The 25,627-nt window shown below is 39.5% G+C and overlaps 1 long non-coding RNA gene across 2 annotated transcripts; it reads left to right on the top strand.

Moving 5' to 3' along the window:
* The first annotated feature begins 13,969 nt into the window (after positions 1–13,969).
* LOC129057962 (uncharacterized) lies at positions 13,970–24,055 on the top strand. Of its 2 annotated transcripts, XR_008522735.1 has the most exons (4): positions 13,970–14,150; positions 14,706–14,784; positions 21,968–22,017; positions 22,474–24,054. It is a non-coding gene; the product is annotated as an uncharacterized LOC129057962 (long non-coding RNA). The 2 variants fall into 2 exon arrangements; XR_008522736.1 differs by lacking the exon at positions 21,968–22,017 and having other exon boundaries at positions 22,474–24,055.
* Positions 24,056–25,627: the final 1,572 nt, after the last annotated feature.

Below are 25,627 nucleotides of genomic sequence, written 5' to 3'. Positions count from 1 at the left end.
TGGCTTTATTGTGATTCTAGAATTGGACAATACTTCATTCCATAAAATAGAATAAGAGTTCCAATGAGCTGAACAGAGGTGGTTGGCTTTATAGCCAAAAAAGTGGGCCAAATAAAGCAGAAAAAAAAGCAAAAAGTGGATTGGTCATTTCAAAGTTACTTTCTTTGTAAGGTGGGGACAGGGAAACAGAACAATAGAAAGATAACTAATTATTTAACATTGGGTTACTACATGTTACTCTTTGTTGTAGGGTTAAAACAAAGGGAACTTTATAGCATGCTGATTGAAGATTGAAACTGGCCTATTTGGAACATTAGGTTGTTATTTCTTTCTCTCCTGATTTCTTGGAAGGCCAGATGACAACTCAGCTTCTGTTTGGTGAGCATTGGTGATTGCATTCTAATTTTTAGTCTGGTCTACTGAGGCCTAGTGTAGGAGTTTAGTCCAAAACAATGGCCTCCTATAGTTTTTGTTTAGCAATGGAGAGGAAAAAAATAGTCTTGCTGTGGTTCTGAATCTTCAGAAATGTTCTTATTACATGGTGGAATCAACTTAGGTGATTAGGTGACTCACCTCTGTTACCAGGTTGTGTGGACAAAGGACAAAATTTAGTGCAAGAACTGGCACATTTCTTGTTGCTAGTGGAAGGTGTCATGGGCCATTGAATACCCTTTTCTTTTTTCTTTTTCAGGACTGCGTCTCGCTGTGCCGCGCAGGCTGGAATGACGTGGTGCGATCTTGGCTCACTGCAACCTCTGCCTCCTGGGTTCAAGCAATTCTCTCTGCTTCAGCCTCCTGAGTAGCTGGGATTACAGGCCTCTGCCAACACACCCGGCTAATTTTTGTATTTTTAGTAGAGATGGGGTTTCGTCATGTTGGCCAGGCTGGTCTCGAACTCCTGATCTCAGGTGATCCACCTGCTTCGGCCTCCCAAAGTGCTGGGACTACAGGCATGAGCCATGGCACCTGCCTGCTATTGAATATCCTTGATGTAGACAAGTCCTGGGGGTAAGACAGAGGGTCTTCTACTTAAGAACTGCACATGTGGACAAGATGCCCATGAGAGTGTTCATGGCAAGCATTGTTTGAAATAGAAAAATACTGAATATGACCTAAATATTCATCAAAAGAAGAATAGATATATCATTTGTGATAACTTCATATGGTGGAATAATATACAGTTGTGAAAATGAACTAGAGTTTGTATTGAATATGGATAAATCTGAAAAAATATAAATAGGAAGTTGAGTTTTAAAAAAAGCAACATTCATAATGATTTGCCAAATTTACAAACATTCAAAATAATATCAGCTGCTATGGATACATAAATGGGTGGCAAAAATGTGAGCACATGCATGGGAGTTATGGTCATGACCTTGGTTTTCTCTGCAGAAAGAGAAAAGGAAGGAGCAGGAAGGGAGCAGAAAGGAAGAACTGAGAAAATCACTATCTGTGATATTTTATTTCTTAGGACAAGAAGATCTAAAAAAAAAAAGGCAATGTCAGTGATGAAAAGTGGGTGATGAATACATAGGTAATTATATTATGCTTATTTTCTAAATATTCATAATTATTTTATAATAAAATATATTAAAAATAAAATAAATAAACAGAACCACAAAAATGAGTTAGACGCAAGGAAAAGTTTTCAGAGGGTATAGAGTCCGCTTTGAAGAAACTTGGCTGTGAATAAAAAGAAAGAAATAAGAAAATGGTTAGGGGTAGCATGATTTATGAAAAGTTTGTTTGTTTTTTGGGTTTTTTCCCCTTTAATATGGCAAAGACTTAAGTATCTCATTAAATTCCAGGGAAGAAGCCAGTTGAGATTTTTAAAAAAAAATCTTGAAACACAAACTTGGACATTGGAGCCTTAGCTTTTAGAATCCTCCCTCAAAGAAAGAAAAATACATGTTTTTCTCCCCCACTATATTGTCACTTCCTCGAGGAAGGACAAGGGCTCATGTATTCTGTTTATCTGCATGCCTAGAGCCTGACCCAAATAAGTGCACTGTGCATGTATGTGTAGACAGATGGACGAAGTGATGATGGATGGATGGGTGAATGAATATGAGTGATGGGTGGATGGATGGATGAAGGGATAAGGGGTGGATGGGTGGATGGATGGATGGATAGATGGATGGGTGAATAAATGAATGAAGGATGCAGGGGTGAAGGATGAAAAGGTGTAGGCTAAGTATTAGCATAATGTGTGCATCAGAGTGGCCACTAGGTGGCAGATGTGACAGTCAATGATTATTTTTTCTGAGAAATTAGTTCAGATGGTTAGCTACAAGATAATGGACCACAGTTATAGTTTTTCTTTCTTATTTTCTTTTTTCTTTATTTTCTTTTTTTATATTGAAATCGGATCTCACTCTGTCAGTCACGTGGGAGTGCAGTAGCTCAATCATGGCTCACTGCAGCCTCGATCTCCTAGGCTCCTGAGTAGCTGGCACCATAGGTGTGCACCACCATGCTTGGCTAAAACTTTTCTCTTAAGTGAACTTATGTAAGTGGAATATGCCCAATATTTGAAGTGGAAATTTGGACTATCCTGTTAGCTATTGATTTTTCACTCAAATATCAGTAGGTCAACTTAGTCTTTCCTGGAGAAGGAGCCTTTGGTCCAAAAATAAATAAATAAATAAATAAAGTAAGGCAGTTACATTGACTTGTTGCAAAAGGGACTGAGCACATGTGTCCATCTTTTCTCTCACCTGAAATCCCACTGAAATGATGGCAAAAGTATGATTCTACAAGGACACAGAGAATGGAAAAGGAAACAAAAATTCTATTATAACCACTTTCTTAAGTGGATTGTACTTGATAAATAACAGGCAGGAAACAACCTCGTCATCTTTAAATTTTCTCTGTCAGATTTCCTTTCTTCCATGCTAGGATAATATCTTGTGCAGAGTCTAAAGCTTTTCTGGGCACTTTTGGAGGTTAGAATAGTCTCATTTTGGAGTGTTGAAAAGTACACTCTAATCTAATCTTCCATCTTTTATCTAATTTACATCTTCTCCCACTTTCTAGCTTGGGTCTGATCCTGAATTCTGCCAGATGGAAGTGGGGGTTCATGGTCTATTCTTTTTGTCTCCATCATAACCCTTCTTTCTCTCTTCACTAACTGATGTTTCTATGCCCCCTTACTATTATGCCCAAGGGGAGCAGGGGTTAAAAGAGAAAAAGACAGTCCTATATTATTGGGCAGTTGTACCTGACATTGGTACCTCTGTGTGGCAGGTGCCCCAATGCTGACCCTTTCTGCTGGGGGTGCTTTTGTATAGTTTTTTTTTTTTTTTGCTCAGTCTCCCGTGGGACTTTTGACTTCACACTGTCCTCCCCACACTTCACTTGGTGAAACCCCATGCAGCTGACCTTTCATGATTTCCCCTAATTCTCTTCCCAAGTACTCTTGATGCGAGCTCATTCTGTTGAGCCAGAACTCTTGGGTGGAAACTTTCCTGGTTTCTCATTTAGTTCTTGGAAAAACTCATGAATCTCTGTCCAATTCAATGATGAAAGTTCAGACCATTCCCACTGCAGTCCATTCTTTGTTCTACACAAGCATCTCCAGGCAGTCTCAGGTGATTGGAAGGCACTAATCCTTCTGCCCCACCACCCATCTGACCCCCTAAATCCAGAGGACATGGGTCTAGATCTCCCAAGAATACTCTTTCCCCACTCTCTGCTCAAGTAGAAGCACAGAACAAGTCTACACATTTCTGCAGCTCAGCAGCAGCTGACTGGGGACTGAGATGTTGGTCTCCACTCCTGGCAAGTAACTCAGTCTTGAGTGTGCACCATGAAGCCTCCCCTTGCTTGACCCAAGAGGTGGAGAGAAACTTCTACTTTAAATGTTCATATGCCCACATAAGACGCTCTTCGAAAAAAAAAAAAAAATCCTAACTCACTCTAAACAGTCTCTAGCCTTTTAATGGATTTTTCTTTCCTCACACATGGACGAAAGTTGGGAGGTGGGCTATGGGCACAAGACTTATTTTACTGTAAGTACATGGTATGTTAGTCCTTCATGAATGTCTAGCATCTTCTTTTGGAATACTGGCATACGTGGCATTCTAGGCTTTGAGCCTCAGACACAACTCCAAATTTATTAAAAACCTCACTTAAAAGCTTGTTATACTATAATTAAAGATAATTATTAATTATAGTTAGTAATTGTATTAGTTCATTCTCATGCTGCTATGAAGAAATACCCCAGACTGGGTAATTTATAAAGGAAAGAAGTTTAATTGACTCACAGTTCCAGAGGGCTGGGGAGGCCTCAGGAATCTTACAATCATGGCAGAAGGGGAAGCAAACACATTCTTCTTCATATGGCAGCAGCAAGGAGAATTGCAGAGTGAAGTGGGGGAAAAGCCCCTTATAAAACTATCTTGCAAGAACTTGCAAGAACTCACTCACTATCATGAGAACAGCACAGAGGTAACCACCCCTATGATTCAATTACCTCCCACTGGGTCCCTCCCACAACATGTGGAGATTATAGGAACTACAATTCAAGATGAGATTTGGGTGGGGACACAGCAAAACCACATCAGTAACAATTAGAGAAAAAAGAAGAGGCTCTTGGAAATTAAAAAATGATAGCTGAAATTTAAAAATTCAATAGAAGAGTTGGAAATAGAATGAAGAAGATGTCCAGGAGGTCAGATATCCTAGTATAAAACAGTAGGGGAGAGGATTTTCACAGAAATAATAAAGCAGTGTCATGATTGAAAAGATCCTCCCAATGCCATGTGTAAGAAATGGAAAAATGATCTACACAAAGGCACAGACATTTCAGAACATTAGAGATAAAGAGAGGAAACTAAGATTTTTACAGAGAGAATGATCACATCACCTAACAAAGAAATAAGAATCAGAGTGACATGATTTCTTAAGAGTAACACTGGAAGTTGGAACAAAATTGAGCAATGCTTCAAAGTTCTAGAAAAATTATTTTTAAACTAGAACTTATACTCTAGGAAGCCTTTAATCAAAAAGAAGCATATAGTAAAAATATATTTATTTATTTTATTTATTTTTGAGACAGGTTCTCACTCTTGTTTCCCAGGCTGGAGTGCAGTGGTGCAATCATAGGTCATTGTAACCTCAAACTTCTGGGTTCAAGTGATCCTCCTGCCTCTGCCTCCTGAATATCTAGGACTACAGATGTGCACAACCACGATTGGGAAATTTTTATTTTTATTTTTTGTGGAGCCATGGTCTCACTCTGTTGCCTGGGCCAGTCTTGAACTCCTGGTCTGAAGTGATCCTTCTGTTTTGGCTTCCCAGGATGCTGGGATTATAGGTATAAGCCACCATGCCTGGCCAAAAATATATTTAAATATGCATTTCTGTGGGGTCACTGGTGATATCCTCCTTATCATTTCTGATTGTGTCTATTTGATTCTTCTCCCTTTTCTTCTTTATTAGTCTAGCTAGCAGTCTAGCTCTTTTATTAATTTTTGCCAGAAAAACAAGCTCCTGGATTTGTTGATTTTCCGAAAGGTTTTTTCACATCTCTATCTCCTTCAGTTCCCCTCTGATCTTGGTTATTTCTTGTCTTCTGCTAGCTTTGAGATTTGTTTGCTCTTAGTTCGCTAGTTCTTGTGATGTTAGGTTGTTGATTTGAGTCTTTCTAGCTTTTTGATATAGACATTTGAGTGCTATAAATTTTCCTCTTAACACTGCTTTAGCTACATCCCAGAGATCCTGGTATGTTGTGTCTTTATTCTCATTAGTTTCAAATATCTTCTTGATTTCTTAATTTAATTTAATATAATTTAAAGTTCTAGGATACATGTGTAGGATGTGCAGGTTTATTACATAGGTAAACATGTGCCATGGTGGTTTACTGCACCTATTAACCCATCACCTAGGTATTAAGCCCTCATGCATTAGTTATTTATCCTGATGTTCTCCCTCCCCTCGCTCCTCCAACAGGCCCCAGTGTGTGTTGTTCCCCTCCTGTCCCCATGTATTCTCATTAGAACTTCTTGATTTCTGTCTTAATTTTATTATTTGCCCAGGAGTCATTCAGGAACAGGTTGTTCAATTTCCATGTAGTTGTGTGGTTTTGAATGAGTTTCTTTATCTTGAGTTCTAATTTGATTGCTCCGTGATCTGGGAGACTGTTACGATTTCTATTCTTTTGAATTTGCTGAGGAGTTTTTTACATAATTATGTGATCAATTTTAGAGTGTCATGTGGTGATAAGAAGAATATATATTCCGTTGTTTTGAGGTGGAGAGTTCTGTAGATATATATCAGGTCCTCTTGATCCAGAGGTGAGTTCAGGTCCTGAATATCTTTGTTAATTTTCTATCTCAATCACCCGTCTAATGTTCTCAGTAGGATGTTAAAATCCCCCACTATTATTGAGTGGGAGTCTAAGTCTCTTTGTGGGTCTCTAAGAACTTGCTTTATAATCTGGGTGCTCCTGTATTGGGTGCATATATATTTAGGAAAATTAGCTCTTCTTGGTGAATTGAACTCTTTACCATAAAAGTGTAGTTGCTAGTTGTCTAGGCCATGTCCATTCTTTCTTGCCTCTTTTCTAGAAGAACTTGTTGGGCACAAAAATATTCTCAGTTAAAGTCTACATTTCCCATGCTTTCATGCAGACTAGGTATAGACATGTGACCCATTCTGAAAAGTAAAATGTAAATGGATGACTTTGAGGAAAAATCCTTCCAAGGGGGTAAGATTAACATACATATTGTTTGCCATTTTCCATTCTTGTCTTCCTGCCTGGAAAAGTGACATGAAGCTTGAGTTGGAGCAGCATCTTTTCCCATTTCTTTACAAGTTCTTGTTGACCTGTATGTATTATCCTGAATTTCATGACTTTCCACTTTTGAGGTCTGTTAACTAACCTTGAAACCTTTCCCTGCCTGAGGATGATACATTCCCTCTTTGATCAATGCTGTTGACTTAATGTGTCTTAATGGTGTTTGCCTCTCCAGTGCCCAGCACAGTAGGTTCTGAATTACAGGCCTTTGAATGAGTACATGAACCAAAGTATGAACAAACATTATCCTCATCTATCGGCTTCCTAGATATCTCCAACTTCTTTGAAGGCTTTAGCACTTGATTCATTGTGTCTTTTCCTCACCATCATTTGCTCACAACTTCCATGACTTTAACACCCACAAGATCCTTATAACTCCTTGACCTCAATGTGCTGTGGCTTCTCTTAAGGGGATAAACTAAATGATTCCCAGGTTCTGTTTCTCCTTGCTGCATCCCTGTTTTCCTCTCCCATAATTTTTTGTTGCCTCTCACGAGGGCAATTGCAATATCTTCCAGTAATTCCCTCACCCTATGGCACTGCAAACAGATTTATCACCTGAACAACACAGATTTCTGGCTTAAAACCCTATTTATTAAAAATTGTCTGTGCACTTTACATCTCTCCTTCACAGTCTGATCCCAACATACCTTCCTCTCCTAACCTCTCACAGCCAACCCAGGCTTCTTACATCTCCTCACACCCACTTGAAACTTTCCCAGCTCTTTGCAATTGTTTGTATATTTTCTCCACCTAGAATTGCACTTGCATTCTCTCAAGCCCACAGCCATTCATCTCGCCCAATTGAAAGACCAGCTCTCATGTCACTTTCTCCCATGAAGCACTCCCCAAAGATTTAAGCAGAATTAATCCCTGGAGTTGCTATGACTGCAAAAATACCTTGCAAGTATGTCTATTATAGCATTTATTAGAACAGTTAATACCATATATGGCTACCTGCCCATGTACACTCACTGAAGAAGCTCCCTTTCTGTTACCTTCACAGACCTAGCACACAGTGCCAGGCATGTAGTACACTATCAAAAAACTGTTAGATGAACTGAATTGAGATTCAAGGAGCTATCCCTGACTGTGGGTTAAGTCTAGTGTATTCTGGAAATAGGAAAGGCAATGCATATCTACTCCCGTAGGAACACTGCCTCATAATTATTTTTAAAGTTTTCTATTTTATCAAAGAACCTTAGAAATCGCTCCTTTTCAAAGCTCCACCAAAGCATTATTTTCCTAATTAATTATTGTGGAGGGATAACTATTGCATAAATCAATTCCCAACTTAGTTTGATCATGATCACTAATGAAATAGATTGGAGATCTGGAGACCCAAAGAGAATGTTTTCAGATGAATAATATATTTTATTTGTCAGCAGTCCTCAAGCTTAATTTATGGTGAAATTAACTGAAAGTGGATTGCAAATAATTGTCAGTTCATTGTCAGTCTGCATTTCCAAGGTGCTGAATAGATAGAATGACGAAAGGTAATTTCGTTTTTCTTCGTAATTGCTTCTGGATAATACTAGAGGCTTTGAAAGAGAGTGTGAGGCTGTGCATGTCGAAAATTGCAAAGAAAATGCAAAGCTTGAGTTGAATACCAAAAATTCTCCCTATGTCAGATGTAGTAGAATTAACATTTCTAGGATTCTTTGCAGTCTATTCCACTAAAATTATCTACAACAGATAACATGGCTTTGGACTTAAGATATGAAAAACACTATTTTACGTGTCAACGGTGATAGTTAGAATGGGGATCTGACTCCCATTAGTTTTATGGTAATTTCTGACAGGGGTTAAAAAAAACAATTTCTTTCACATAATATGAGGAGCCAGTGGGAGGTTTTTTAGCTACTTAAAATCACTAGAGAAGAAAGTAATCAATAGCCAATGAAGATGAATGAGGCTCCAAAGACAGATGAAGAAAGTGAGCAGGTAATGGTGGTGGAAGAAATAAGGCTTCATGAAAGACAAAAATAAAAGAACAACCTCAGCTTTCTGTCATTTCTTTATATTTATTTTAAAAATGAATTAAGATAAAGGAGGTTACTGTGTGACATAATGCCACAAATCACTAACTAGTAGGGATTACCTATGCACTGTGTTGTAATTCTTCAGATTGACATAGTACCTTCACTTGCTAATACCTTTCACCTCACAAAAGGGTCCCGTGGTTCAAATAAATTTGGGAATGTTGCATATAATTTCCCCCTCTTACAGAATCATAGTGCACATTAACATAGGAAACTCTATGAGAAGTCCTGCAATAGGAAAACTGTGTAACTTTGTCTGACCCAATATTTCCCAAGCATATTTTACTGCAGTTACTAATCAATGCCTCATGGAGCAGTGTCTGAGCAATGGTCCACTGGAAGATCGAGCTGGCTGGTTCTGCAAAAGGGTCTTGGTCTAGATGTTGTCCATTCTTAGAGTTATGTCTGGGAGCGGTATATGGGCACTATCCTGTGTGTATGTCAGACACTGACTCAGTGGTACTGTTGTCTTGAACAGAAGAGACAGGAAAAGTGAAGAGAGAAGTCATGGTTTGTTTAAGTTTATTCTTGCACTGCGATAAAGAAATACCTGAAACTGGGTAATTTATAAATAAAGGAGGTTTCATTGGCTCATGGTTCTGCAGGCTGTAGAGGAAGCATGGCTGGGGAGGCTTCAGGAAACTTACAATCATGGAAGAAGACAAAGGGGAGCCAGGCACATCTTCACATGGCCAGAACAGGAGGAAGAGAGAGAGTGGGGAGGTGCCACACACTTTTAAACAACCAGATGTCATGAGGACTGTATCAGGGGAACAGAACCAAAGGGGGAAATCTGCCCCCATGATCTGATCACCTCCTGCCGGGCCCCACCTGCGACACTGGGGATTACAATTTGACATGCGGTTTGGGTGGGGACACAAATCCAAACCATATTGTGGTCTATATGAAATGAGTGCATACCCTAAATGCAAATTGGAAAATAAAGTATTGCTACAGAGACACACTCAGTTGCTAACTCAGCTAGTAAAAAAAGTACTTGAACATTCACTCTTTTCAAAGTAATCTATGATATGTCTCCTGCTTGGAAGCCCCTCCATAGGTCTCAGAGATGAGTGCAATATCTTTATCATGGGCCACAAGTGGGTGCCCTCTCTGGCCCATGCCTGTTTCACACCACAGCCCCCCAGTCACCTCCTGTGACCAACCTTTCTGGTGTTCTCTCAGATCCCACATCTCAGACAAGGCCCTCTTACGGAACACTATAACTTTTCTTGATAGCACTCACTGCAAATGATTAATGCTATGTAGAACATTGGTTAACATTGTATTGAAGTATAACATATTCTCTACAAAGTGCCTAATCTTGAAAAACTTTTACTTGTGGATAAATCTGAGGAGCTACCACTCTGATCAAGCCGTGGAACATTTCCAGCATCCCAGAAGGCTCTGTTCCTGCTGTTTAAGCCACTTAGTTTGTGGTACTCAAACACCTAGTTAGTAGTTAGGGGTGTTCTTGCCACCACCACCTCCACCTCAGTGATGCAGGTGACCTGCCAAGGAAGCCAGAGCATTTCCCAGCAGAGCTGTGCCATGCCCCACCTGGAAGGAAGTCTGTGGGGGCCACGGAGCTGTGGGTCTGGCAGCCCCGCTATAACACGAGAGTGAGCTAGCCACCAGTGAAAATGTTTGGGGGCTGTGGTGGCACCTAGTATGCTACGCCCACATTCAGAACATGGAGGAGGCTGCTTCCCTTTTCTGCTTGCCAGACTTCACACAGATCCTCTTGTCAGCCCAAGCAGAACCACCCAGGGAAGGGGATTCTGCTAAATGTAGTTCCCATTTAGCTAAGTCGCCACTGTACCAACCACCACAGGGGCATTGTTTCTGCAGAGAAGCTCTTTCAATGTCTTGCGTGGGGAGCATACACCAGGCTCCTGGTGCCCTGGTCAAAGACGGGAGACAGGATGGGGCTCTGGCCATGAGTACGTGGACCTCTACTAATCCTTCAATTTGGGGCACAGAACCTCATCCATTACCTCAATTCTGACACATCTTCCAGAGTTGGGATTCTGGCCCTCTCAGGGTCTCCAGAGAACAATTCTCTGGTTACTTGTGAGAATCAGGGGGTTGGTGATGCAACTGTAAAGGACAGGATTGAGCAGGGATGGGTCTAGTGGCTCTAACAGAGGCTTTCAGACTACCTCCCTGTTTTCAGCTTTGCTTGAGCCTTACTCCTGCTCACCAAGCTACCTGTGCCTCAGCCCTGAAGTTGTCAGAGTTCTAAGCAGTGAATCGCTCTCGCCATTACCCCCACTGGGCTCCAAGGTGTCTCTACATTCTCTCCTCTACAATGCCAGACACCAGTTTTCCATCTTTTTTTCCACTTCTAAAAATTTGTTGACATTTTTCACTTGCTGTTGCTAATTTTTATCCACTATGGTCGTTTTGCTTGTTCTCATTGTCCTTGCAGGTTAAAGGTATATATATATATTTTTAATTATTTTCCTCACACTTCAGTTGTGTCTCAGAAGGAAGTCAATGTGTACACCCAACCTATCATTTTAAACACAAGACTTAAAAATATTTTTTTCTATATGTTATTGGGGTACAGGTGGTGTTTGGCTACATGAGTAAGTTCTTTAGTGATGATTTGTGAGATTTTGGTGCAAGCATCACCTGAGCAGTATACGCTCGCCCTATTTGTAGTCTTTTATCCCTTACCCCCCTCCCAACCTCCCCTCCAAGTCCCCAAAGTCCATTATATCATTGTTATGCCTTTGCATCCTCATAGCTTAGCTCCCACATATCAGTGAGAACATATAATGTGTGGTTTTCCTTTCCTGAGTTATTTCACTTAAAATAATAATCTCCAATCTCATCCAGGTTGCTGCAAATGCCATTAATTCATTCCTTTTTATGGCTAAGTAGTATTGCATTGTATATATATATACCACAGTTTACTTATCCACTTGGTGATTGATGGGCATTTGGATTGGTTCCACAATTTTGCAATTGCGAATTGTGCTGCTATAAACGTGTGTGCAAGTATCTTTTTTGTATAATGACTTCTTTTCCTCTGGGTAGATACCCAGTAGTGGGATTGCAGGATCAAATGGCAGTTCTTCTTTTAGTTCTTTAAGGAATCTCCACACTATTTTCCATAGTGGCTTTACTAGTTCACATTCCCACCAGCAGTGTAGAAGTCTCCCTGATCACTGGATCCATGCCAACATGTACTGTTTTTTGATTTTTTGATTATGGCCATTCTTGAAGGAATAAAGTGGTATCGCATTGTGGTTTTGATTTGTACTTCCCTGATCATTAATGATGTTGAGCATTGTTTCATATGTTTGTTGGCCATTTGTATATCTTCTTTTGAGAATTGTCTATTCATGTCCTTACCCCACTTTTTGATGAGATTTTTTTTTTCTTTTCGTACTGATTTGTTCGAGTTCATTGTAGATTTTGGATATTAGTCTTTTATCAGATGTATAGATTGTGAAGATTTTCTCCCACTCTGTGGGTTATCTGTTTACTCTGCTGACTGTTCCTTTTGCCATGCAAAGGCTCTTTAGTTTAATTAAATAGCTATTTATTTTTGCTTTTATCGCATTTGCCTTTGGGTTCTTGGTCATGAAATCTTTGCCTAAGCCAATGTCTAGAAGGTTTTCCAATATAATCTTCTAGAATTTTTATAGTTTCAGATCTTAGATTTAAGTCCTTAACCCACCTTGAGTTGATTTTTGTATACGGCGAGAGAAGAGGATCCAGATTCATTCTCCTACATATAGCTAGCCAATTATCCCAGCACCATTTGTTGAAAAACGTGTCCTTTCCCCACTTTATGTTTTTGTTTGCTTTGTTGAAGATCAGTTGGCTGTAAGTATTTGGGTTATTTTCTGGGTTCTTTATTCTGTTCCATTGGTTTATGTGCCTATTTTTATACCACTACCATGCTGTTTTATTGACTATAGACTTATAGTATAGTTTGAAATCAGGTAGTGTCATGCCCCGAGATTTGTTCTTTTTGCTTAGTCTTGCTTTGGCTGTGCAGGTTTTTTTTTTTTTTTTTTTTGCTTCCATATGAATTTTAGAATTGATTTTTCTAAACCTGTAAAGAATGATGATGGTATTTTGATGGGGATTGCCTTGAATTTGTAGATTGCTTTTGGCAGTACGGTTATTTTCACAATATTGATTCTACCCATCCATGAGCATAGGACGTGTTACCATTTGTTTGTGTCATTTATGATTTCTTTCAGCAGTGTTAAACACAAGACTTTTTTTTCCACTCGTTCTTTAACCCACAGCCCCTTGGCTTTCTTCCCAACAAACTCCTGGTGTAATTCTCCACCTCCTAATTTCCAGGTCAGTAGACTCTTTCCAACCAGCACTTTGCTTGAACTTTCTGTATATCTGGACTTGCCCACACCCACACCCTTGTTTTCTGCTCCTACCTAGTGGACGCTGTCTCCTATGCCGGGTCTCCTGGAACCCCCGATCACTCCCTCAGTTTCCTTTGCTGGCTTCTCTTCCTTTTCACCCTCCTTAAACGAAATTCCCTATAGCTTAATCTTTGGATCTATTTGCATTCTCACCATAGTTTTAATGGTCATGTTTACAGAATGATTCACAAACCTATATCAATCAGGACCCTTTGTCTCAAGTAATAGAAACCTGATTTCAGAAACAGAAACATAAATTTGCTTTGCATGCATAAAGAAGGCCGAGGCATCCCAAGAAACGTGAATGACAGGAAAGCCTACTATATGCTCTCTTATGTTACTTCTCTGCATTGGCCAACTACTTATTCTGAAAATGATGACATATAAGTAAAGAGAATTGTAATTCCTTACTCATCAATAAAGTGAGCAATGTTGGTAGAATGTGCACATATCGAGTAAGATGAAAACAGTCGAGTAACAGAAATCTGATTCAAATTTGGCTAAGAAACAAAGGGAGAGGTTATTAACTCATTTATGTAACTCAGGACTCAACTGAGATGCTCAAAATCTGTACTCCTTGAAGAGTTTATTCTTGTCTGTGTCTCTCAGCTCTGCTTTTCTCCACATTGGCCTCATTCTCAGGCAGTCCCTCTCTACCTGGTGACAAGTCCAATGCTCTATGATGTCATGGTCCTCATGTCTCATCATCCCTGAGGAAAAGGGTGTCTCTTTCCCCACAGATGTAACCAGGTTCCTGTGGAGGACACGGCTTTGCTAAGCCTGCCTGCCTTCTGTGTCCTCCTCTGGGCCTGAGTGCAGAGGGTGAGAGTCCACATCCCCAGAACCATGGGGACTGAACAGGATTACTACAGAGCAGCAAAGAAGTGGAGCACCAAAGGAAGGGTGGGTTGTGGAAGGGATGGAAAGGGGAAGGAGATATTACATTCATTTTGACAATTTGAGGAGGTCTAGATTCAGGACATCAGGGCTGTCATCCTGGTTCTTTGGGTTTCTTGTCTTTTGTCTGTAAAATAGGAATGTTGGAATTCTAAGGCCCTCTGTCCACCATCATCTTTCTTTAATTCTATGAGTAATGGACACATAAAGCAGAAGCTTTTGAAGGTGCCTCTGGGCATAGTCTGAGAGGCAGCAGAGCACAGTGGTTAGAAGCGTGAACTCTGGAAACAGATGTGTCATTCTGTGTGTGTCCATCATCTCAGGGTAGGCTCAGTGGGCGCAGTCTCCAGAGCCCCAGGCTCAAAGAGCCTCACACTTATTTTAATGCTCTGCTGTCACTGTCTTGAAATTCTCGACAATTTTATGTTTGAACTTACGTTTTGCAAGTGAATTCTGACAGACACTGGAGCATTCATGTGAGTAGGGAAGATAAGCACAATATGTTAAGCTCAATAAGAATAATGGGTATCTGCTGTTCCTTGCTACCTTATTTCCTTACAGAGTACACAACACCTTGTGAACACAGAATTCTGGTGGACCCACAATACGTGGGAGTTCAGTGAGACTTAAAGAATAAAAGGTGAGCATGACATATTGGCCCATCTGCATATCTACCACTGACTTTTTGCTTGGGCCAGAAGTTGCTTTAAATGCAGAAAGAAGGCCGAGGCATTCCAAGAAACATGAATGACAGGAAAGCCTACCATATGCTCTCTTATGTTACTTCTCTGTGTTGGCTAACTACTTGTACTGAAAATGATGACATAGAAGGAAAGAGAATTATAATTCCTCACTCACCAATAAGCCCAAGGTGAGCAGTGTTGGTAGATTGTGCATACATCAAGTGAGATGAAAATAGTTGAGTTGGTTTTGTGCAGCATTTCTACCATTCTAGAGAGAGTGAAATACACACACGAGTGACAAAATAACGAATTGTGAAATTTTGATTATTCTGTATATGAGTTACATGCTCTTCTATTAGCATTGAAAACACATTGCACAATATAAAAATGAATTGTAAAATTCATACAATGACACAATTAAATTTTTTATTAAAATAACATTAAATAGCAAATTAAAACATCATAACAAGTTGAGAGAGAGACTTAGAAAGAAAGGAAAAAGCTTTATATTTTCATACTTTTAATGGCACTTCTTTCTCTGCTTTTGGAACAAAAGGCCCCACAAATTATTTAGCCTCCTCCAAATCAGCAAATGACTTTACCTCTTGTGATTCTGGTTCTCTATTTGTAAAGTGGGCACAACCACACCAGTGTCTCCATTATTGGGCTGTTGCAAGAATGAACAGTGCTTAGCATTCAGTAGTTGCTCAATAAACATAAGTTTTATTATAAAAATGAGTTAGTATAAAACATATCTTTATGATTTGAAATAGTCAATCTTTTTTGTTTGTTTGTTTGTTTTTGAGATGGGGCAGGGTGTGTCTCACTCCTGTTGCCCAGGCTGGAGTGCAATGGCATGATCATGGCTCACTGAAGCCTCAACCTTGGGGCTCAGGTGATTCTCCCAACTCAGCCTCCTGAGTAGCTGGGACTACCGGCATGCACCACCATGCCTGGCTTTTTTTTTTTTTTTTTTTTTTTTGGTATTTTTAGTAGAGACAGGCTTTTGCCATGTTGCCTAGGCTGGTGGATTATTAAATCTTAAATTTCCCTTGATGGTGACTTTTTGTAAACCAAACTTGATAGCAAATTCCCCTCTCCTATACTTTTCCTATGTTGGAAAATTTTATTGGAGTAGTTTGAATTTTTCACTGTAGTTTCATTAATAGGCTCACTTAGTTTACTACTTAAATGATGCCATTGGCATTAGCAGAATACTTAAGCAGTCAGCAGCAGAACAAATAAAGTCAAGAAAAATATTTTAGGGAGAGAATATTGTGGATCAATCTTTTTTAATTCCAAACAAAAACTGAGGTAAGGATTAAGCTATTGTTTATGTGAAAAAGCAGAAAAGGACATTTTCTACTTCTCAACAACAGATGGCGATGTAGCTAAGCAAATAGAGGACATTGTTCTTGGAGAAATTCTGTCTTCAAGTGCGAGGAAGCAAAGCTATAAACAACATATGGAAAACAATGAACATTTTAATTAGGTGTTAATAACTGAATATTGAATCCTTGTCTTCCACCTAACTCACAACAATGTTATGACAGCTAATTAATAAGTGATTGTAAAGGAAATGATTAATTATTTAGAGTAATAATTAGAATAGCTTACATGCTTGTAATCGTAAAATGGTTTTAAAAGTAGACAGATGCAGAGCAAGTTATTATTCTGTTGTTACAAAAATATTGCAGTGCCTCTTTCGGGATGATTCCTATTATCATTCTGCATTGTCTGGATTTAATAAACAGGCACCATCATGCTTTTTTTTCCATCAAGTTTCATTTCAGCCATGGAATAGAAAATCATGTATGTGTAGTTTTTAAAGGATTTTCTGTCATACTTATTTGAAATTATGTACATGGGAGTAAACTGAAGGCCTACCCATGTGGGGGGAACTTTTTGGAAAGATATTAACCACAAAACGAACCAAAACAAAACCCTGGACCAGAAGAATAAAGTCTCCCCCTAGAGTCTCTGTCTGTAGCGTCTGATTCTCATATATAAAATCAAAACTAAAAAGCAAGTGTATAATCCCAAACTTCTCCTCCTCCGCCTTCTCATTCCATATTTCAAATCTCTTTGAACTGTCTCATGTCTTCAGGATATAATGAAATCCCTTGCTCTGGAAGGAAGCCACAACAGATATATTTCAAGACCTTTCCCTTTCCTTTCTGCTGGTAGCAGAGCTAATGTAGTTTACTTATTAGATGAGTCACCATGGATACTGATACACTCAAGCCAAGTCTACCCTAGTGAGGGGAATTGGAGAATTGTGGCAATTATCTCATAATTTAAATAAACAAAGCTTCCCTCGTTTTTGTTTCGGTTATCTGAATTTTTTAAGTGAATGTCTAATTTTAGTTTTGAATTATTAGAGAATGTTCTTGCCTCTGCCCTCTTATTAGCTAGCAGATCTCTGGACTGCTTTGAGGTGAAGTGCTTTAAGAATGTGCACACAAGGCAAATGTATTCTGTGCTTTCTATTTTACCATCCCAAGCATTTCTACTTGGCATTTGGGGAAACAATGTGAATAACTCAAGTCTAGGATGAAACATTTCTGGAAGGCAGACAATATTGAGATCTGGAAATGGTTGTTTGGAGAGCCTAGATATTTCCAATCAGACAAAGACATTCATAATACCATGTCCTTCTGGGCAATATGGACCCCAACACGTTTTGTGTGGACCACATGTTTCTCAGCTGGCCCCAGTCCAAGCCACAACCTGTACTGAAACTTCCAATTGGGAGTTTATGGTTGATTCTGGCTACCTCTCTTAATCCCATCTTTCTTCTCAGACCATGTCCCAACCTTGCCAATGTGAATTCCTCCATCTTAATACCCCTCACTTAATGCGAGTGAACATTCTAGGGAGATAGAGGAGCTTTGCAAGTGTAAGGCATGGCTGTCATTTCCGGGTCCTAAAGCATCATATTGTTATTTAATACCTATATTCAATGTCTTAATTATTCAGCACCTTTAAGCCACAATTGTTTGGCTTCAAATAGAAGCTGGGTGACGGTAGTTGCTAAGGTGTGAGCCCAAAATGACTATGATCTGCATTTCTTTTCATACTGTGCATTTTTGAAGACTGACTCTCAACTTTCAGCTTTTGCCACTGCCTGTGATATGTCTTGCTCTATGTGACTCAGCATGAAAGGCTCATCTGGCAATCCCATCTCTAATTTCTTATCATTTGCCAGCAGGAGACAGCTATGTTGCCTGTTCAGAGAAGGAGCATCTGTCTGATTGACAGCATGCTGTGGGTGGAAAGGCTAAATGTGGGTAGAAGTTGACACTGGCAGTTGACGGACCTGGGTTTGAATCCCATCCTTTCACTTCAGTCATGTGCAATATTTCATACCTTCCCTAAACTTCAACTTTTATTTCAGTAAAACAGGGATAATATCTGGCAGAATAGTGATTAGAAATAACTTGTGTAAAGTGCCCAGCAAAAGGTGAATGCTTAATAATGGTAACCATTGTTAAAACTGCTCTTTATGCAACAGGAGAGAAGATATTTCTATTCTTTTGCTATTCTGCCTCATTCTCCTTTCTCCACCGTAGCAGGACTTTACCCCCAGTTACATATTTTCTAAAAACATACTGTGAGCCCAGCACTGTAGGGAACACGAATAACATGTGGTGCTGTGACTCTGTCTTTAATAAATTACGCTCTTGTGAAGAAAAGACAAAATGGATATGCATGAAACACAATAATAATAATATCTAATATAGATGGAGAATTTTACTCTGTGACATATTTGTGTTAATGCTTTACAAATTGGATCTCATATCATCATCACAATCATCCAGTCAACAAAAGTATTGTTGTCATCCCAATTTTACAGAATAGAAAAACCTCAGAGAGGTTAGGAGTCTTGCCCAAGGTCACACAGCTAATAGTGGCAGAATCAGGACTTAAACTTGGGCCATCTGACTCTGGAAACTGAGCCCTTAACCACGCTGTTTAATTGTTCACATGGACAGTACGAAGTGGTGCAAACAAAGGGCTGTCAATTTTCAGAGACTGGACAGACCATAGTAGGGTGGAATTTACCCAGAACATTTTTTGGAGGGAGTGTACCTTCATCTGAGTCCCACAAGGCATTCTTTAAAAGGGAATGGTTAACAGTAAAATATAACAGTCACAAGAAGGTGAATTAGAAGTTCCCCATGAAACCACATGTCCATCATTTTTCTGCTTGGCTTAATGCCAGGGCCTGAATCTTCTCAAGTAATTCATGGCTGGTTCAGGTGTCCCCAGCATCCTGTGATCTCATTTCTCTTACATCAATCATTTGGACATCATTGTTTAAGGAATCAAGGGATTTCTATGCTGGAAGGGATGCCAGGAGTCCCCTCATGACCTCGAGGGAGAGGGTGGCAGTTGCCCAAGGTGACACAGCTGCCCCAGCTAGGAATTGGGTCTCTTGACTGCCATACTCATTCTCTTTCTGCTTTGACACATTGGGACCCTGCCTTTGATGGCATCAAGGATGGGGGTATAGGTCTTACACAAATTCTCCCAGTTCTGTTTCAAGTGGTTAGCACATAGCACTGTGCAATACTCATTTCCTCATTGGTACTTACCTTCTCTTTATCAAGGCAGTAAGAATTTCCCCAAAGACGTTATTGGTCAGTCTGCATCTCCCTCATCAAAATGCTACTCTATTGTCTTGTTGAGAATCAAACACAATATGCTGGGGGCCCCTTCTCTCCTCCTGAGAAGACGTGCTTCCCCCCAAACTGGAAGCAAAGCAGGTTCACACTCAAAATCCTGAGCGTTTGATTAGATTTTAAAGTTGGCTGTACACCCTCTTCCTGCCACCCAATATGTTATGGGTTTGGCTGGAGAGGCTTTTGTTTTGAACTAATGTCTTTATTTAAAACAAAAATTCAGAGCCTGGTTCGACAAATGCATAAACAGGTATCCGATTTAGAGTGACTTCTTCGAAGAGGCAGCCTCTCGCCGGCTGTCAGTAGGTCCCTGCTGAGTTGTTTGATGCATTCACTGCATTTTATATTACTTAATGTGGCTTATGTATCTGCCAATAAATCTGAAATACAGGTCACAGAATATGTAGCTCAAGGAAATCCATAAAAGTAGTAGAGAGAGGCTTCACTAACTGCATCAGATTGCCAAAAGCTGAGGTCATTTCCTCTTGCTAAAAATGTAGAGCTCCATAAATTATTTTTATCACCTCCAGAGTCAAGCAAACAGTTTTGCACAGATGCCAAAGGGGTTTCATTGCCTTTTCTCCTCCTTAAGCTGAAAACATTTTCCCAAGTCTTCTGCAAAGTGATTGTGTTTATCCTCCCTGCACCACCCCCCGTAGCATTATTAACATCCTAGTTTATTGCATGTAAATCTAGGAACATAAACACAATTGCATCTGGCTAGGGTCTTCAGTGAAAGTGATGCAAACACCTGAGCCTAGAAGATGGTTCTGACCTTGGTTTAAATATTCCCCATGATTGGGAGTTGACATTGTTTCCTTGAAGATATTTTTAAGGAGATGTTAGGTATGCAGAGACAGTAAAAATGAGCAGTGAACATTCAGTGGAGAACTTTATAGAAAACACTACTGAATTAACTTACAGTACATTTGTTAAACATGAGCACCTCTAATAATGACATTTCATTTAACAATGCCCTTTGTCTTTTCAGTTCATCAGTTACCTATTTCAGTAATGAACTGCAGTCATACCATTCTGATTTTCTCCTAATGTAAAGGCTCAGCTCACTTCACCGCCAGTGAAGCATGATGCTATTATTCAGTTCCTGGCTTAGGAAAAAAGCTGTAGAATATATCACAATTCTAATTGGCTAACAAATATTAAGCCCTACAATTGTTAAGGGCACCCAGTGATTCTGTTTAGCTTTTGATGGGAATAAGTAAAATAAAGAAAGGGGAACGGTTTGAAGAAAAAAAAAAAAAGGTTAGCGTGTATACTTTATGAGCAGTAACCCAAGTATCCATTGAAAAAATATGAGCACACATTATATTTAATAGCTCAAATGTTATCTTAATTCTTTATCAACAATTCATGCAGATAGCTTAATACCAAATATTTTAGTTAGGATTAACAATCTGTGAAACAGAAGGTGTAGCAAATGAGAGATGGAATTTGTTCTACCTGCAGCCGCGCGAGGAGGCAAATGTAAGCTACTGGAAGGTTGGGTCATGCGTGAGACATTCTTTTTCTGCCAAGTAAATGCAGGCAGATTTGGAAAATATTATGTCTCTCGTAGCTCCTATTTATACTTCCCATGGAAGGTAATGAAGCCTGGGTCCAAACTTATTTTTGTCCCTTTTGCAAAGCTTTCCTCGGAATGAAAGATGGGCCCCTTCCTTGTTTTCCTTTTTCCACGTGGCAGAATTCACTAAGGCATCTCCCCCCTCTCTTTTCTGAACTCACCACAACATCTCATTAGTAAAGGCAAGATTCAGCTCACCATAATCTTTCCCCAGCTGAGGCAAAGCTGCACAATTTACAATAGATCTTTGGAAAACTGCTTTTAACCGAGTGCTGCTGTGTCTATAGATCTCTCTCAATTACCCACAGTAAATTTAGGCATTGTACAAGAGCAAATTTTACAGTCCATGAAGAGATGAAGTGAAATCTAGATGAAATTCATTGTGACAGATTCCCAGTTAGTGCTCTGATGTGTCTGTATTACAGAAGATAGACATTCTATTAGCATGGAAGCTCCCATAATGGACTGTGAATCATCTCAGGTAATAGAGATGCCAAGCAGAATGACTGAAAAGCACTACTGAATTCTATTAGAGCTCTTTGTTTTTAAATCAGTCATTTCTTGTGAATAACCAACTATACACTTCTTGACCCTATCTCCAAGTGATAATTGTGGACTAATATTACAATACATTAATCTGAGTTACTGTGCAATTAGCATTTCAGCTGCAGGCTTATTTGGGGTCTCCTAAATGCAAAGGCCCATTCCTTTGGAAGCCAGAGCTTATATTTCAAATGCGCAATTTCAGAAAGGGCCTCTTCCATGATGCCATTTCTAGTTCTGTTTCCACATTCTGGAGTTGTTCCTTGGTCGTCCTGTTTTCAAGGATTTTGTATTGTAACTTTGTGACTTCCTACCCCTTTTCATTTAAAGATTTCTGCCTACACCAGGCCAGACATCAAGGGAAAACAATTATTGCAAAGGTAAGTCTATAAAGGAAACCATTTTAAATAAGTCAAGCCAGCAAGTCTTTTCCTCCTTTTTAAAATCTCAAATATGTAGCTAATCTTTAGGAAAATAAAGAACATCACATTCTACTGCATAAACAGCCCCATCTAATCTATCAATCAAATATGATTGATCAGACACAGTGATTACTTGGATAATTAGTACAGGGTTTAGGTTTATGCAGTACTCTGAAGCCTTTGGGATGTCTGCATAATTACCATTTGTACAATACATCGAGTTATAGGAATTCTGCTAGTCGATTATAAACATGAAGCACCTAGAATAGACAACTCGAACTAGCACAAGTTTCTTAATTCATTGCATTTGATACAAATGCAATAGCTTGTCATGAGGCAAAGCTTTATTTGGCCAAAAGCTCTGAAGTTAGCATATATACATTTAAAAAACAACCTATCTTTTCTTGTATCTAGTGTCTTCCACCTGATTTGCAAGGCAGGAGAGAGGTAATTTCACAAGGGGACTGTGGCATCCAAAGCACAGCAACTTGAGTTGAGTCACTTCAATATTCTCCCATAAATTCCCTGGGACAACTTTAAAAAGAGTCGACTTTACATCTTCTGTCTACAATCATCTATTTTCACATCAAGATGAACAACATTATCCTCATCTGCGGGAGGATCTGAGACTAGCGCCTCAACACGAGGCTTTCTACTTAATGTGGTAATGACAGGTGTAAGATTAACTTTGTTAGGTGTCTAGCCACTCATGCAAACTAAATTAAATTAATGGAACAAATTTCTCTCATAATTAAGATAAAAATTCATGTCAGCTGTAACCTTGCTGTACACTAATTATATACAAATGATTTATCATCTGCTTCGCCCAGAATATTAATCCTTACCTCATTGATAACTGCAGCCAGTGTTAAGAGATGAGAGTTGATTAACTATGACAGATTGGGCAACCACAGCCCTCGGTGCCGGCGCTACCAGTGAAACCAATAACACTCAAGTAGCTCTCTGTGTTTAAAATGCATTCCCATGGAAACAGATGCATGCTTAATGAAGGATACTGAGATTATTTTCAATAATGACTGATATTGGAACAGTGGGCAGAGCTGATCAATAACAATTAACCACTTAGTCTTCTAAAGACATGGTTAGAGAAAGCAGGTTATTTACACATTAGCAGAACCTTATTCGAAGCCGAGTGCTCCCTAATGTCTCTATGCTGCACCGTTTCTCTTTTTCCCTGCCTGGGAGGGGCTCCATGGTGGAGAGATGGTATTGTGCCAAGCGCCCTCCTGTCGCCTCTTAGCGCCTGCTTATGAAATGAGTGATTGATGTTGCCAGCGGTTCTTCGGATGCTCTCAAGATAGCTGCCAAATGTATCAAGGAAAGTCCAAAAGCAATTGTGACCATGAAACTAATATTGCTTTGTATGGATTTGGTTTGGTGGAAAACTTTACTGCCAAGGCGTAACTCAATTGTACAGAAATTTCTTTTGCTCTTTCATTGTATGCTCTTTTATTTAATTTTAAAGAATCCAAGATGAGTGGTGCAGATATTTAAGGAAATCTTTTACTTTGGACTCCTGTCATACTGGCTGGAAAGGGCTTTAATAACAAATTTAATAATAGATATGGCTTTCAAAGCTATTTGGAAATTTGCACTTTTATTTTGTATTAATTTGAATCACCCCAGGGGTCAAGATCTTGCAATGCTAATTACTAATATAGACTCCCAGAATCCCTACCCTGACAGTCAGCTTGGAGAAATCCCAACTCCCTGGGCCAAAAAGTGTTAATAAAAAGTGATTAGCTACTTAGGCCAAGACATATTATAATAATGCATTATATTTCCCTTGAATGGATGATGTGCATTCTCATTTCTCTGAATGAAGAAAATGGTTGAGGGAGATGAAAATTCAGTCACTTTGACATTATTACTGAAAGAATCAAGCTTTTAAAACAAATAGGAGAATGCTGCTTTCTCTGCACTTCTTAGATTTAAGACTCAAATCTGAAAATGCAAATAAACAGAAATATACTCTATTTACCAGTCTAGTTCATTTGTTTGTTCTATTTTGCAGACCTACGTGTGAACTAATGCAAGCAGCTAATGCCGAGCCTAACATGCTCCATATGTGTTAGAAGTTTTAAGGTGAATAAAAGAACTGGCCTTTTTCTTCCTTTAGCCCTGTGAGACAGACATTCTCCACTTAAATTATCAGCCACAGGGCATCCGTGGTTGGGACTCCACACAGATGCTAATGAATTTGGAACAACATTTAAGTGGCTGAACAAAAATGGATCCTAAACACCCCAAATCAAGCGCAACAAACAAGAAATAGGCTGACACATTTCTATCAGGAAGGCACCCAGAATGTCAAACTCTTGAATGATACTGGGTGATCTCAGCTCTGTTTTATCATCTCAGTAAATAAATCTAGAGATGATAAACAACCATAAATACCTGTAACAAATGCTCCATAAAAACCAAATCTTAAATATATTCCACACATTCCTCTCCAACCACCATCCTCCACCCCTGCCCCCACCAAAAAATGACTAACCTTTTGCCAAACCTCTAGGTAGAAACAGAATTACATTTAACACAAAGGTAGTAATAATAATACTATATTTTCTACCTACAGAAACTAGAGTATTAGAAGAAAACAAAATGACATGCTCAGGGTACAAGCTCACTAGTTGTTCTTATTGGGGGTATCTGTTTACCACCTTTCTGAAAACACCATGATCTTCCCCCAGTGCTGAGGACTTGAATCCTTACTACAGCTAAAACAGTTACACCCCTCCACCCAGGCTGGAAATGCAGTAGAGGCAATTACCCTTTCCCTACCATCTGAACAACACAATTATTGGGAAGATAATAAGATTATCCAGGCTTTTGCTTCTTAAAATTATACTGAGGAACACAAACTGAATACTGTTTCTTATGCATTCATCTTAAAAACAAATAAGGGAAGTAAAAATGTGCCTCTAAGCTAATGAGGACCGTGAGACAGAGCCATAGATACATTTTCTCACTTGCCTAATGAGCAAAGTGACAGACAGTGAAACAGTTCACACTTGAGTAATTCTCTAGTCATCAGCAACTGCAGAGGGGCCCCTCCTGCTAGGGTTGTGGAGGGGGGTGGTCGGGAGATGTAATAAATAGACCCTGGCTCTGCTGGCCAGAATAAGTTATCACAAAGCAAGAGGTCTTAGGGTACACTCCCCAAGGAAATTTAACCAGAAAAAAGAGCCCATTGAAGGCATCTCCAGCCTTACATTCAATTAGAATTAAATTAAAACAATGGAAAAAAGAAATCACCTGCTCCTCATCAGGCCAGCTGCCTGGAGGGGGTGGGGTGGCTAGGAATCTGGAAGGCAATGACCCCTCCCCACTGGGATCTACACACTGTTCTTAAATGGCGCTGTCTTCTCTAGACCTCGCTGTTATGGAAGCATCCTTTCCGGGGAAAATGGGGAAAGTGGGCAAAGGTTAAAGGCAGTCAAGGTGGTGAAGAAGTGGGTGTGTGTGTATGTGCACAAGCACACACGCATGCAAGAGATAGGTAGAAAGCATCTTTTTATTGACTACTTTCATGGGCCTATGCAAG

This window comes from Pongo abelii, chromosome 11 (genome assembly GCF_028885655.2).
Source record: "Pongo abelii isolate AG06213 chromosome 11, NHGRI_mPonAbe1-v2.0_pri, whole genome shotgun sequence".
Lineage (NCBI taxonomy): Eukaryota > Metazoa > Chordata > Mammalia > Primates > Hominidae > Pongo > Pongo abelii.
This window is presented reverse-complemented; position numbering and strand designations above follow the sequence as displayed.